The sequence below is a fragment of the Megascapheus bottae genome, chromosome 6, assembly GCF_031878675.1.
Source record: "Megascapheus bottae isolate mThoBot1 chromosome 6, mThoBot2.hap1, whole genome shotgun sequence".
NCBI lineage: Eukaryota > Metazoa > Chordata > Mammalia > Rodentia > Geomyidae > Megascapheus > Megascapheus bottae.
Window position 1 is genome coordinate 82,873,460 of NC_143514.1, and position 12,050 is coordinate 82,885,509.

General features: G+C 56.7%; 1 protein-coding gene across 1 annotated transcript in view; it reads right to left on the reverse strand.

The window, feature by feature from the left end:
* Positions 1-12,050, reverse strand: part of Prdm16 (PR/SET domain 16) — a 306,684-nt gene that overhangs the window by 120,754 nt on the left and 173,880 nt on the right. The gene's annotated exons all lie outside the window — the stretch shown is intronic.

Genomic DNA, 12,050 nt, shown 5'->3' on the forward strand with positions numbered 1-12,050 from the left:
GTCACGAGAGTCCTCTGTGGTTATGGCTCCACTCCTTCTCGCTGGCCATTCTTCCTCCCCATCTACCCTTGGGGACCCAGATGGGACCCCTTCCTCCTCTCTCCTGACACCCCTTGTCCCATTAGCCACCCTCAGCAGTGAGCCCCGCAGCCATGCTCACACAGCCCGCTCTCACCCCCTACCCCCTCCACGTCCCCTGCGTGGCCCTCACCCCGCACACGCCTCCCATCCCCAGGAGAGGCTCTTGTGAAAGCCACATCACCGAGTCCTCAAACCCAGCCATGACCACAGGTGGATGGCCCACAGGGGAGTCCTTTCAACTTACAATGAGCTTCCACTGGATGGGGAGCTGTGGAGAATCTACTGCTCCCAGTCCCAAACCTACACATGGGGCCACCCCCCTGCCCACCCCCACTTCCCAGCCTCCTCAGGAAGGCTCACCCCCTACCAGCCTCCAGGTCACCTCTGAACCGGGCTCCCAGGGCTCCACCCCACATCTGTGGCCCCTCTCTCTGCTTGCAAGTTTATGGCTTTCTCTTCCTTTCTGCAAGGGGATGCTGGGAGCCTGAGGCTGGGTGACGTTCTCACAGACCGCTCAGAGCCTCTGGCGGGCAGACTGCGCGCTCACGCTCAGTGACGTGTGTACAGCATCCTGGAATCCCTCAGGAAAGCCTAGGTGTAGTTGGCTTCTGTCTGTCTTTTCTTCTTCTCTTCCTTTCTGTTCCCTCCCGTCCCTTTCTTCCTTCCCCTCTCCCTCCCTCCCTTTCTCCCTCCCTTTCACCAGTGGTACCTGGTTTGAACTTAGGACAGATACTTGCTACCATTTAAGCCATGCTTGCAGTCCTTCCGTGCTCTGGGATGGGGTCTCCCCTTTATGCCCAGTTGGCATGGATGGACCTCAATCCTGTTTATGTTTCCCACAGAGCTGATGACAAACGCCACACCCCTGCACCTTCTTCCTGGTTGAGATGGGATTGTGCAGGCCTTGTCCCTGGGCTGGCCTCACACCCAATCCTCTGGCCTCCACCTACTGAGTCGCTAGGATGGCAGGAGTGAGCCACCTTGCCCGCCTGCCTGTGTCTTATGTGAACCTGGATGTGGTCTTTTCTCAGGGACTTGCAGATGCAGGCTGAATGAGGTTTGCTTGAGAAGATGTCGATGTAACCCAGGGGACCTCGGGGCAGCAAGATCCCCAGCCGGGGTGCTCGGCTGCGTACCTCATGGGATGGGACAGCCCGGGGCGTGGTACGGTGCATCCTGCTGGCTGTGCTTGGGCACTGTGGTAGGAGCTGGGTGAGGCCCAGGGAGTCTCTCCAGCGGGCAGAGGGAGCAGCCTTCCCTGGGCCATAGGCAAGTCCCCACAGTTAGAGGGTTCCATGCTAGGTAACTCTGATCTCCCTGGAACGAGCCCCTCTCTCTGTCTGGAGACACCGGGGCAAGCCATGCTGTCTCCTCAGCTCTCCAACAGGGAGTGGAGCTCCCACGTGCAGGCTGAGTTTGGGTGGGGGCTGTGAGTGCCTGGCATCTGTTCGCTGGCCCCAGGGTCCAGGAGCCTCTGTGCCCAAGCCTGTTTGCCAGAGAGGGTGAAAGGGACTCCCACCACTGTGTAAACAGACTTTGCAAAGGCCTCCACATTCTCACCCCTCTTCCCAGCTCTGTAAACGCACACTGAATCGGGCTTATCGGAAGGGCCGTCTGGCGGTTAAAAGATGTTTCCCTGAATTGTGAGAGTGCATAGAAACCCAGGCATGTCAGCCCCAGACAAAGGAACTCAAGTGTTTGAGATGCAAAAATATTTTGACCTGGCTACATCATTTTTCAAAGTAAAAAAGTAATTCGCGGCTCACAATTCGTTTGCTATCTCTCAGGAAGTCCTGTATTTCTTATTAAGTCCCCGGGGGCTGCTTCTCTATGTGAGAGGTCACAGGAGGGCTGGGGTGTGAGGGGGGTTATGAGCTCTCCCCCACCTCTTCCTGTTATTTTTTTCTTTTTAGTACCCCATCTTGAGTCTTGGTGAGCTGCTCCAGGCCTTATCGCCAGGGTCCTCCTTGTCTCAGAGTTCCACTGTGTACCCAGGTGACAAGCCTGGAAACAAGGCCCTAAGCTACGTGGGCGGGCAACAGACAGAGAGCCAGAGCAGATGCTCTGCAGACCTCTCAGTCCTCTGTGGCTGTCCTTTCCTACCTGCCATGTCTGTCTAGATCAGATCTGCTGGGCTCACGACCATCACCACCACTATCACCACCACCACCACCATCATCATCATCATCACCACCATCATCACCATCATCATCACCACCATCACTCTCTCCATCACTCGCAACTCTGCCTCAGGCGCCTGCCATTTTCAGGTGCATTTTCTGTAATCACGCATGTACTTAGAACCACAACTTTGAGGCAGAACCAGTGCTATCTCAGTTTTTACACAGTATGAAATTACAGGTTGAGTAGCTCCAGTTTGTGTAGGGAGCCTCCGGCCACAGGTCCCCCCACACAGAGGGGGGGGCTCACACAAAGGCTTTGGTGGGTCCTCAAGAGCAGCTCTGTGTGGCTGGGGTGGGGAGGGGCTGGAGCTGAGAAAGCAAAGCACCTGAACATCTCAGCACCCGTGTGGGGAGCCCCAGGAGTCAAGATGTCCACGGCAGTAGCCCCTGCTACAACCCGTGAAGAATGCTGCATCCTTCCCTTTGGAAAGGGCAGGCAGGTGCCGGGAGAGAAGCAGGAGGGGCAGGAAAGGCAGGAGTCCAAAGAGGGGAGAGGCCCTTGTGCAGAATCACAGCACCACACCAGGGTCCAGGGTGCCTTAGGAGGGAGCCAAGCTTGGCAAGCAGCATTCTTCACGCCAACCACGGTAGCAAGACAAAGTCACAGTACACCGGTCTCCAAGGCCTGTGAGGAAAGGAGCCATCCCTCCTGGGGCCTGGCAAGGAGGGGAGCTTTCCTGGGGTCCCTCCCCGGGGGGGGGGGGGTTGGAGTCACACACTTCTGATTGGACCCAGAGCCTTGGGGAGCCCCGGGGGCGGGGGAGCGGAGGAGAGCTGCTGGAAGCCATGCAACAGCCTGACTGGGTCCCTTCCAAGGTGGTGGGCCCAGAGGCTTTTGTGGGGGACCCTTGGAGACACAAGACGGGGAGGAGCGGCCTCCCTGCAGGGTTGCCGCGGGGCCAAGCTCCCAGAAGCGGTCTGAGATGTCACCCTTTGCCCCACAGTCCAGCCTCTGCCACCCCCCAGCCTGCCTAGGGAAGAAGAGAGACAGGGGTATTGTGCCTGGGTCTGATCCTGTCCCCCTGCAGCTCCTGCCCGCTTGGGGCAGAGGCCCTCCAGGGGCCAGAGTTGCCTCCTGGGGGCTAAACACGTGGACATGTGAGGTGGGGTTCAGCCTGCCCCCCTAGCTCTGCTCTGGGCCCAGGTCACCACCAATCCCAGCCTCCTTGAGGTCTAATTTGATGTTTTTCTCCACCTTTCCAGTCCCCTTTCACGGCTCCTTCTGTACTGCGTGTCCAAAACAGAAATACAAAGAGAGGAAATCTATTCAAAATTCCTCCTCCTCATTTTATTTTTGCAGCTCTCTAGGGTGCCCCCGCTTCAGCTTCTCTTCCGATAATTATCTGCCCTTTCAGGGCCGTGGTAACGCAGAGGCCCAGGTTTGGAGGGTGAGACAGGAGCCCTGGCCTGGCTGGGGCAGGTGCGGGGGTGGGAGGTCCCAGCAGCACCCCAAACGTGTGGGCTCGCCCTGGTCTTGCAAGGCAGATTTCCCCCTTTTGATCCATGATAAACGCCATGTCACACTCTTTTTATGTGATCATTTTCTGTCCCCAACAACACACACGTGTCTGAGTCCAAGCTTCCAAGTCCCAGCCATTGCTGAGAAATAATGGAGGCAGAGCTCCAACAGGAAATAATACATCTCGCTTTTTATTACTTCATTTATCAATAGCATACTAGAGCAACATCTTGCTAACTGGATGAGGGGGGAAAAAAACCAAAAAACATTCTCCAGTCCAGCTTCACTGATGGACGTGGTGTCAGGTGGAATAATGGACCCCGTTAGCATACAGAGAGGCAATGCTGAGGCAGGAAATTATTCAAAGAAGGAAATATTATTAAGTAAGAAAACGGTACATTCGTGCTGAATCTGTTAAATTAAGAATCCCACCCTCCCTGGCCAAAATCAATTTGTTATCTTCATGTTTCCCCCCCCCCTCTGTGTGAGAGGGGAGGAGGAGCTGCCTGGGAAGGGGGGCGGGGGGCTCCTGGCATCTCCCACTCAGGCCCAGTGAACTCACTTGCACCACTGGAAACTCAGCCTCCAGTGCAAAGCCAAGAGCTTTGATGGTCCTTGGAAGGGTACCCCTAAGATTGGAGCGTACCTCCAGGAGGAGTGACACATGGGGGGGGGTCTCCAGGGAACTGAGGATACAAACAACCAATGCACCCGGGCCCCAGAGGAGCTCAAACAATCCAACCTTCTATCTCCAGAACCTTGGACAGCTCCCACACCCACAGTAGGTGCTTAGTAAATATTTGTTCAGCTGGATAGTTGGAGGGAGGGAAGGGGGTGGGAAAGGGAGGGAGGGAGGAAGGGAAAGAGGGAGGAAAAGAGATAGGGAGGGAGGGGAAGAGAGGAAAGGAAAGAACGGAAGCAAGAAAGACGATAGGGAGGGAGGAAGATTGGGTTTGAGACAGTGGGTTAGCTGTGAGACTCCGAGGGACTACGTGAAATACAAGTTTTCTACAGCAAGTCAGACAGGATGAGCATGGTCCAGTCACAATAACAAGTGAGACGCCCAAATCCCACAGACATAGCCAAATGCCAGATCGTTCCATTTTCCTGTCAGCCCAGTGTGACTCTCCGGGGTGCTTCTGCTTCAGCGAACCATCTCTGGATCGCTCTAGAACTTTCTGATTACAGCGTCGGGGGGCAGAGGAGCCCTGTAGAGGGTCACAGCGTGACCATCAGCTCAGCCTAGGAGCGGGCAGTGCAGAGCACCCCCCCTTCTGCTGGTGACGGGAAGGCTCCTTCCAGCCCTGGCTGGAAGCCGCAAGCCGTCCCATATCCAGGTCAGAGCAACCCAGGGCCCCACCTGACAGCAAGACCAGAACCTAGTCACAGAGCCTAGAATCCCAATCCTCACTTCAGATTCCCGCATGCTTTGCTTTCTCTTTTTGTGACTCGGCATCCAGGTTCTCTTCTTAATGCAAAAGCACTGTCTAAACGTCCCCTTTCTGGGCCCCAGGCATGGTGTTGAGTTGGTTTATTCTCTCTCAGCTAGTTAACCTCACTACCCATCAGTCACTGACAACCAGTCAGAGCCTCTGGCCTGTTCTTCCCGTGTGGCTCTGAACCCAGGGCCGCCATCTGAGGAGGAGATTGCCAGCCTCTGGGGTGGGCACAACTTCAGGTCTGCAGGTGCTGGTAGAGGCGGCTCATCCTGGCCAGCTAGACTGCCCTCGGGCTCTATTCTCAAGCCAGGCTTCCCAAATCTGTGATCTGAGAGCTAGCCTGGAGTCTGCTCCGACGCCATCTTCTCTAGGAAGCTCGCTGTGCCCGCATCTGTGCCCTTCCCTTTACCGCCATGATCGCCCACCATCTGCCTTCACCCTGCCCCAGAGAGCCCATGGGTCCAAGCAGGACAACGGGGCGTGAGGTGGACTGAGCCAGACGTGGCCATGAGGGTCCAGCTGAGCCAGCAAGGCTGCACGAGTCTGTGGGGCTGCTTCCTCATCCAGCCTTACCGGGGTGACTTCTAATGGCCACGTCTTCCCCCAGTGGGTCCTGGCTGACCTCTCCTTGTCCTGTACAGCTGCCTGAACAGGGCTCTTGAGAGCCTGTGTCAGCCCGGCCTGACGTCTACAGAGCGAGGCCGGACCTGCACCTCCGAGCTCCACTTTTCTGTGCAGTAAAGGGGGTAACAGACGGGCTGCAGTGGTGGTGGGTGAGGGGGTCTCATGGCCCTGACCACAGAAGGTACAGCTGCAGCATGCAGGGCCTCACCAGAACAAAGGAGGTAGTGACCCACTTTCTCATGGCCCACACGTCTGCCCACCCTCCTCTCCCCTTCACAGCCCCCACCCCCACCTGCCCTGGGACCCAGGCCCGACAAGTACGAGTTTGGAAGTGCGAGTGGCAGCCAGGGGCAGATGTGAGCTACAGGGAACCATGCTGGGACAACACACACCACAGTGTTGGCAGCCACACCTCAGAAGAGGGGGGGCCCTCCTGGGATGCCGGAGGGTCTGCTCCCCCACCCAAGCTGCCTGCACCCCACTGCCCACTCCCTCTCTAACAGCGGCTGACTTATTAGCTGGGGAGAGGAGACACAGCCACCCACGCTGCCCTGCCCCTCCCACGGACAGGCCTGGGCCCTGGGCAGCCCCCAGAGGACGGGACCCTCACTCCCCCCTGCCCGCTCCTGGCAGAGGGAAAGCCGTTCTCTATCCCAGCGGCCAGTTCTCCTTTCCTGACCCTGCCTGGAGACAGAGACCGTGGCAGGCCGTGGCCCAGGACTGTAAGGGGAGGTGGCAAGCAGCACAGATGCCCTCACAGGAAAACAGTCCAGGTCCTCAAAGTGTGTCCCTCCCCGTGATGGCCAGCCAGCAGGAGGACATGGGCCCGGCTCCATTTAGGGAAGAGCCTCTGGGGACATGGGCCTGGGTGGGGTGGGGTCACAGCAAGACATAGCTGAAGGTGAGTGACCAGGGATGGGGGCGGGGACAAGGAGACCACATTCCCTACCCTGGTGGACATACAGCAGAGTGGACCTTGCATCCTCTGTGGTAATGACCTTGACAAGGAGAGATGGCCTGGGCTCTGAAGGGTGAGCCGCCCCCTTCCCCTTTTGAAAGCCACAGCTGTACTAGACAGACCTTTCTGTTAGCCCCCCCCCCCCCCGGCTGCTTCCGAGTTGCTGAGGTGTGCGTTTGCCAGCTTAAAGCAGAAGAGGCTCAGCAGAACTCAGAGCTGATATATATTTCTCTCCTAATACTGCAGGACAATTTAATTAACTCAATATCGCACCCACCTGAAGATTACGGACCGAGTTTATTGACGCCTCCATCTGGCTCCTATAAAACCAGTAATGCGGCCAATAAATCCTGCCTCAGAACCGGGTGCCGGGGTGGCGTCCTGCCGGGAGCCCTCTTCCCTAGCACCCTCCTGTGGGGTCTGCTTGGGTGACAGAGTGAGAGCTCCCCCTCCCCAGGGCCGCCTGGAAGCCCCAGGACGGAGGGCGGGGTGGGGATGGGTGCCGCTGGTCCTGGGCAGGCACCTGTGACCTGGCTCTCTGCAGGTGCAGGCGCTCTTCAGCGGCCTGATGCACGGACTGCCCCCCATCCCTGAGGCCCCCCCGGGGAAATGGGCCCTTGTTTTCAGGGGCAGCCTTCCTGACCAGGCATCCATTCCAACACCCAGTTCAGCCAAGGCCCACAGAGGGCTGTGTCCCCTCTCTGGCTGAGGAAAGGGGCGCCCCTCAGCTGACCCAGGGGCCACAGGCACAGGCGCTGTGCTCTGTCCCTGGCCTGAGTGGGGGAGGGCTTGCTTTTGTGATTTTGTCCCTGGTGGGGGATCAAGGTCCACCGAGAGTCCCCAGAATCACCTGCTCACACCTGCAGGGCCCGAGAGGGGGGCTGCAGGCCTTGCCTTGCTCTGCTTGCCAGCCCTGGACCTGGTCCTCCTCCGGGGCCAAGACCTCGAGCTAGCCCCCAGAGGCCTGACAGGGACCCCGGGGATGCCTGGGAGGCACAAACCCCAGCTCACTGCCTTCTCCTAGAAAGGGAGGCAAACAATGCCACCTCCCCCGTCCCCCCACACACAGGCCATCCCCAAGCCCCCAACACCCCCAGGCCGGTCCAGCAGAGTCTGCTTGACTTACACACAGGGCCCTGGAGATAAACCAACAGCAGCAGGTAATAAATTACTGCACAGGAAATTAATTAGCTGCACCTCTCCTGGCCTAATCTGATGGCTTAAGCTGATTTAAGGGATGCGAGGGTGGGGGCGGGGCAGGTGTGTGGAATCAAGTTAATTTAGACGATGGGTGGCAATAAGGTTACGTGAGTACGGTCTTCACCCAGCCCGCGGCCACCTATAACTCACCTCCGCCTGGCTGAGGGACCATTAGTCACCCTTATCAGGAAGAAAAGGGGCTGGCCCCAGCAGGCCAGTTCAGAGTCCGCCGGGGGCATCCATGTAGGTGACTGCCACAGAGGCCTTCAAGGCCTGCTTTCTCCCTGCAGGGCCGCCTTTCCAGACCCACCTCAACCACTGGGAAGCCCTGAAGCCTCCGTCCTCTGGGGATGGGGGGTGGGAGGGTGGGAGGGAAGGAGTCAGACACCAGGCTGGTCCCAGAGGGCGGCTGAGGTCCCCAGGGCCAGGGGCCCGGCATGGCTGCCAGGAGGGGACCCTTGGGGGTGGTGCTTCCCGACTTTCTGCTGTCCCGCCGATTTACACCTCTCCGCTTAGCAGTCTTTGATTCAGCAGAATCAAGGATGCAAACTTCTTAGGAGTACTTAGTTCCCATGGCAACCAGAGCTGACCTCAACCTCATTGTTCTCAAGAGGGGACTGACTTTACTATATGTTCATTCACTGAATTAATGGACTCCCGGTTCTTTTATCAGCAACCCCTGAACAATGGAAGGAGAGACATGTCGTCAAAGGGCTTTCAGCCACTGTCCAGCCTTTTGTCCCCGGCTTACGGCAAGCAGGCCAGTCTATTGAGCCCGAGATTATCAAAATCAACTCGGGGCTGTCTCCGGGGCAGCTAAACACACTTTGATTTCATAAAGACATAACTGATCCCACATGCAAATTAATCAGTTTGATCATGACATTCTTAGAGTCAGGAAGGAGCTCTGCTGTGATTTTTTTTTGTAATAAAGTGTGTTTGTAGGGAAACGAAAGTTTAGTGACACTGCTTTAGTGGGTCCTAAGAGTGTGGTTGGCTGGTCAGGGTTAGATAAGGAAACATAGTTCTAAAACTTACTTCTACGGTACGATAGAGCTTCAATGGAACCTGGGCAGCCCAGCTAAGGGGAGCAGCAGAGGGCCTTCCAGTTCCAAGAAACACCAGCCAAACCCAAGCATGTACATCTTCAGTGTCTCTCCCAGAGCAATACTATCCCTCTCTCCCTCGGCCTCCTTTCTTCCTTCCCGGCCCCCAGGCATCTGGGCAATGCTGAGGAAATCATATAAGCAAAGTAAACCAGCACACACACCACAGCTCCACGGTCATGTCCAGAGAACACAGCCTGGCACTGTTCCCCCCCTGCCCCGCCCCTGCATGATCGTGGCCCTGTGCAGACCCCAGGGTGTGTGGCCTCCAAGAAATTATTGACACACAGAAGCCACCTGGCAGTGGCCTGCCTCGGCTTCTCCTTCCCTGGACAACCCAGCTCACATCCCTGGCCCCAGAGTCATCTTTCACGAGCCCGAGTTCCCCATGAGCGGACCGGAAGCCTCCAGGTTTCCAGTGCTGCAGGCCACACGACAGGAAATGCCCATACAACAGCCCAGTGGGACAGACCCCGCTTCTAACATCCACATAATCATTTCACAAATCATCATCATCATCAATCAATCCAACTATTGGGACAATGGGAGGCTGGGCTATCAGATGGCTTTTATGACCTGTAGCGTTTTGTATATAATAATAACAGAGAGATTTATGAACCTATCACCCGTCCCTCTTGCCATGGTGGGACTGTCTTTAGCTCCATTTATTTTTGACTTTCTTCCCATGTCTCCAGCCATTGCCCCAGAGGGCCGGCTGGGTGGCTACAGAAAAGGCACCTTTCCCAGGGCTTCCAATTTTGAGTCTGGAAGACCTAAACTTCCATTTGTTTATCTGGGGTGTGAGTATATATTGGGGGGGAGTAGAAAATAAAAATACAAGAGGAAAAGGTCACTTTGCTTTGTTTGTGCTTTCTCCCCAGCTGTGCTGTATTAACACGTCCTTCCTTTTCAAGATGGTGAAGGAAAACAAGATAAAGTGGACAAAGAGAAAGGCCGTGGGGGCCTGTGTTTCCCCTTTTCCTATCACTGACGAGATTGAATCAAAATTCTTTCGGCTGATACCATCTCCCTGGGTGGACTACACTCTTGTTAAGGGATAAATTCAAGCCCTCCAGAAAGTCAAAGAATAAATTTAAGCCTTTTGCCAAATGTCTATCCTATTGGATTTTGATAAGACGGCCATTGAGCCTTAATAATGTCTCCCATCCATTTTCCGTGAGCCCTTAACACGGCTCTTTATTCGTCCCCAAAGCCTCTTCGCCCGGCCTTTTTATTACCGGCTCCCGCACGCTCTCCAGGGAGCTGCAGGGAGCCGCGCACCACCAAGTGATGGATGGACGACTGGCTAGATTATCTCCCACAGATGTTTGCTCTCCAGGGCCGCGGGCTTTCCCTCTAAGTAAACAGAGACTAAATGGAGTCGCCGGCAGAGGGGCCGCCCCAGAGGCCCAGCGCGGCCACACCACAGCAGCAAAAGATGAGACAGGCACAGAGTATTTCTCGGAAGGCTGGGCCACACGCCCTGGACACACGCACACCACACACAACGGCGTGGGGACGGCGCAGGCCTGGCCAAGGCACCGGACGCTGGGCTCACGATGTTGTACTGGAGCTGAGGCCAGGCTGCGGGCAGCATGGGGTCAGAGACGGGGGAGAGGTGAGGGGGGACACAAGGGCTGGGTCAGAGGGGGACCATACAGGAACACTTAGGAGTGGAAGGGAGAGGGGAGAGAGAGGAGGTGTCCCGACCAGGACGGAGGGCCAAGGAGGGCAGTGATGGGATGGATACCATCGTGGAGCCCGTGGGAGGAGGCCCCTGCTTCAGGGGGCCCAGCCCCCCGGGGGCGTGGTCTCACCAGGCACAGCTTACAGGTGGAGGGCACCCTCTGGGACAACTTGCTGCCTGATACTTAGACTTTATGATGGTGACCTCCCCATAAAACGTGGCTTTTCTGCATGGCAGTCCAGACCCTGGTAGAATTAATGAAGTCTGTTACAGTTCATCTACCCAGCTAGAGAACAGGACACATACTCCTTCCTGAGGGCTGAACAAAGCTCAGAGGCATCAGTTAAACCGCCCAGGGGGCTAACCAGCCCTGCCCGTCTGGTCCCAATTGCAAGTACTATGTGTGGCTAGGATGAGGCCACTGGAACCAATGAACCACGAGGTGATGGAACTCGTCCCTTGCAGGAAGTTACAGTAGCAACAAACAAGTTGGTGTCCCCGCACGTCATGCCTAGCCCTCAGTGACGTTCTGTTTACCAGGTGGACAGCCCCCGGATAGGGCTGTGTCTCCCTGGCACCCCACACCGGCGTGTACAGCACTCCGGCTTTTCTGCTAACCGAAAGGCAAGACCAGGAGAGAGGCAGGACCACGATGATGATTCTGGCAGCGATGGGTGAGGCAGCCTGACCCCAGCTCCACACACCCTCCCCATGGGCTCAGAGCTGCCTGCCTGCCTAGGGGTCTCCCTGAGACCCTCAGCACAGCCGGGGGGTGGGAATTCAAGGGCTTTGCAAGGGCACAAAGCTGAGTAAAAACACCCTCCCTTCCTGTGTGGCTACATGCAGGTACCTGGCCCCAGGGTCACCCCTGGTCACCCACAGGCAGCTCTCCACAGCAGCCCACCTCACCCCTGAGTAGCCTCTAGGTGACCCAGGGCCTGGTTAGACCGGGACTCAGGGCTCCACAAGGATTGTGGCCACGCCCACAAAGACTGTGGCCACGCCCACAAGGTCAGTGGCCACGTGTGTCCTCACCCCACTTTATTTTGTTTTGTCTTAAACACATCCAGGACTTACCTCTTCACCGCCCTTGAAATTTAACTTGACCTTTCACCTCTGGCCTTGACCCTTGTTCTCCTGGCCCACACAGCATGAGTTTCCCCTGTGCCCCTACCAGCCCGGCTCTTCCACACACAGGTAAAGAGACACAGCCACAGCAAGGCTGTGTGGCCAAGTGTCCCATGGCCTGGCTCCATGTCTGCATGTGTGTATGCACATGTGTGTGTGAAAATACTACTCCAGAGGGCAGGAGG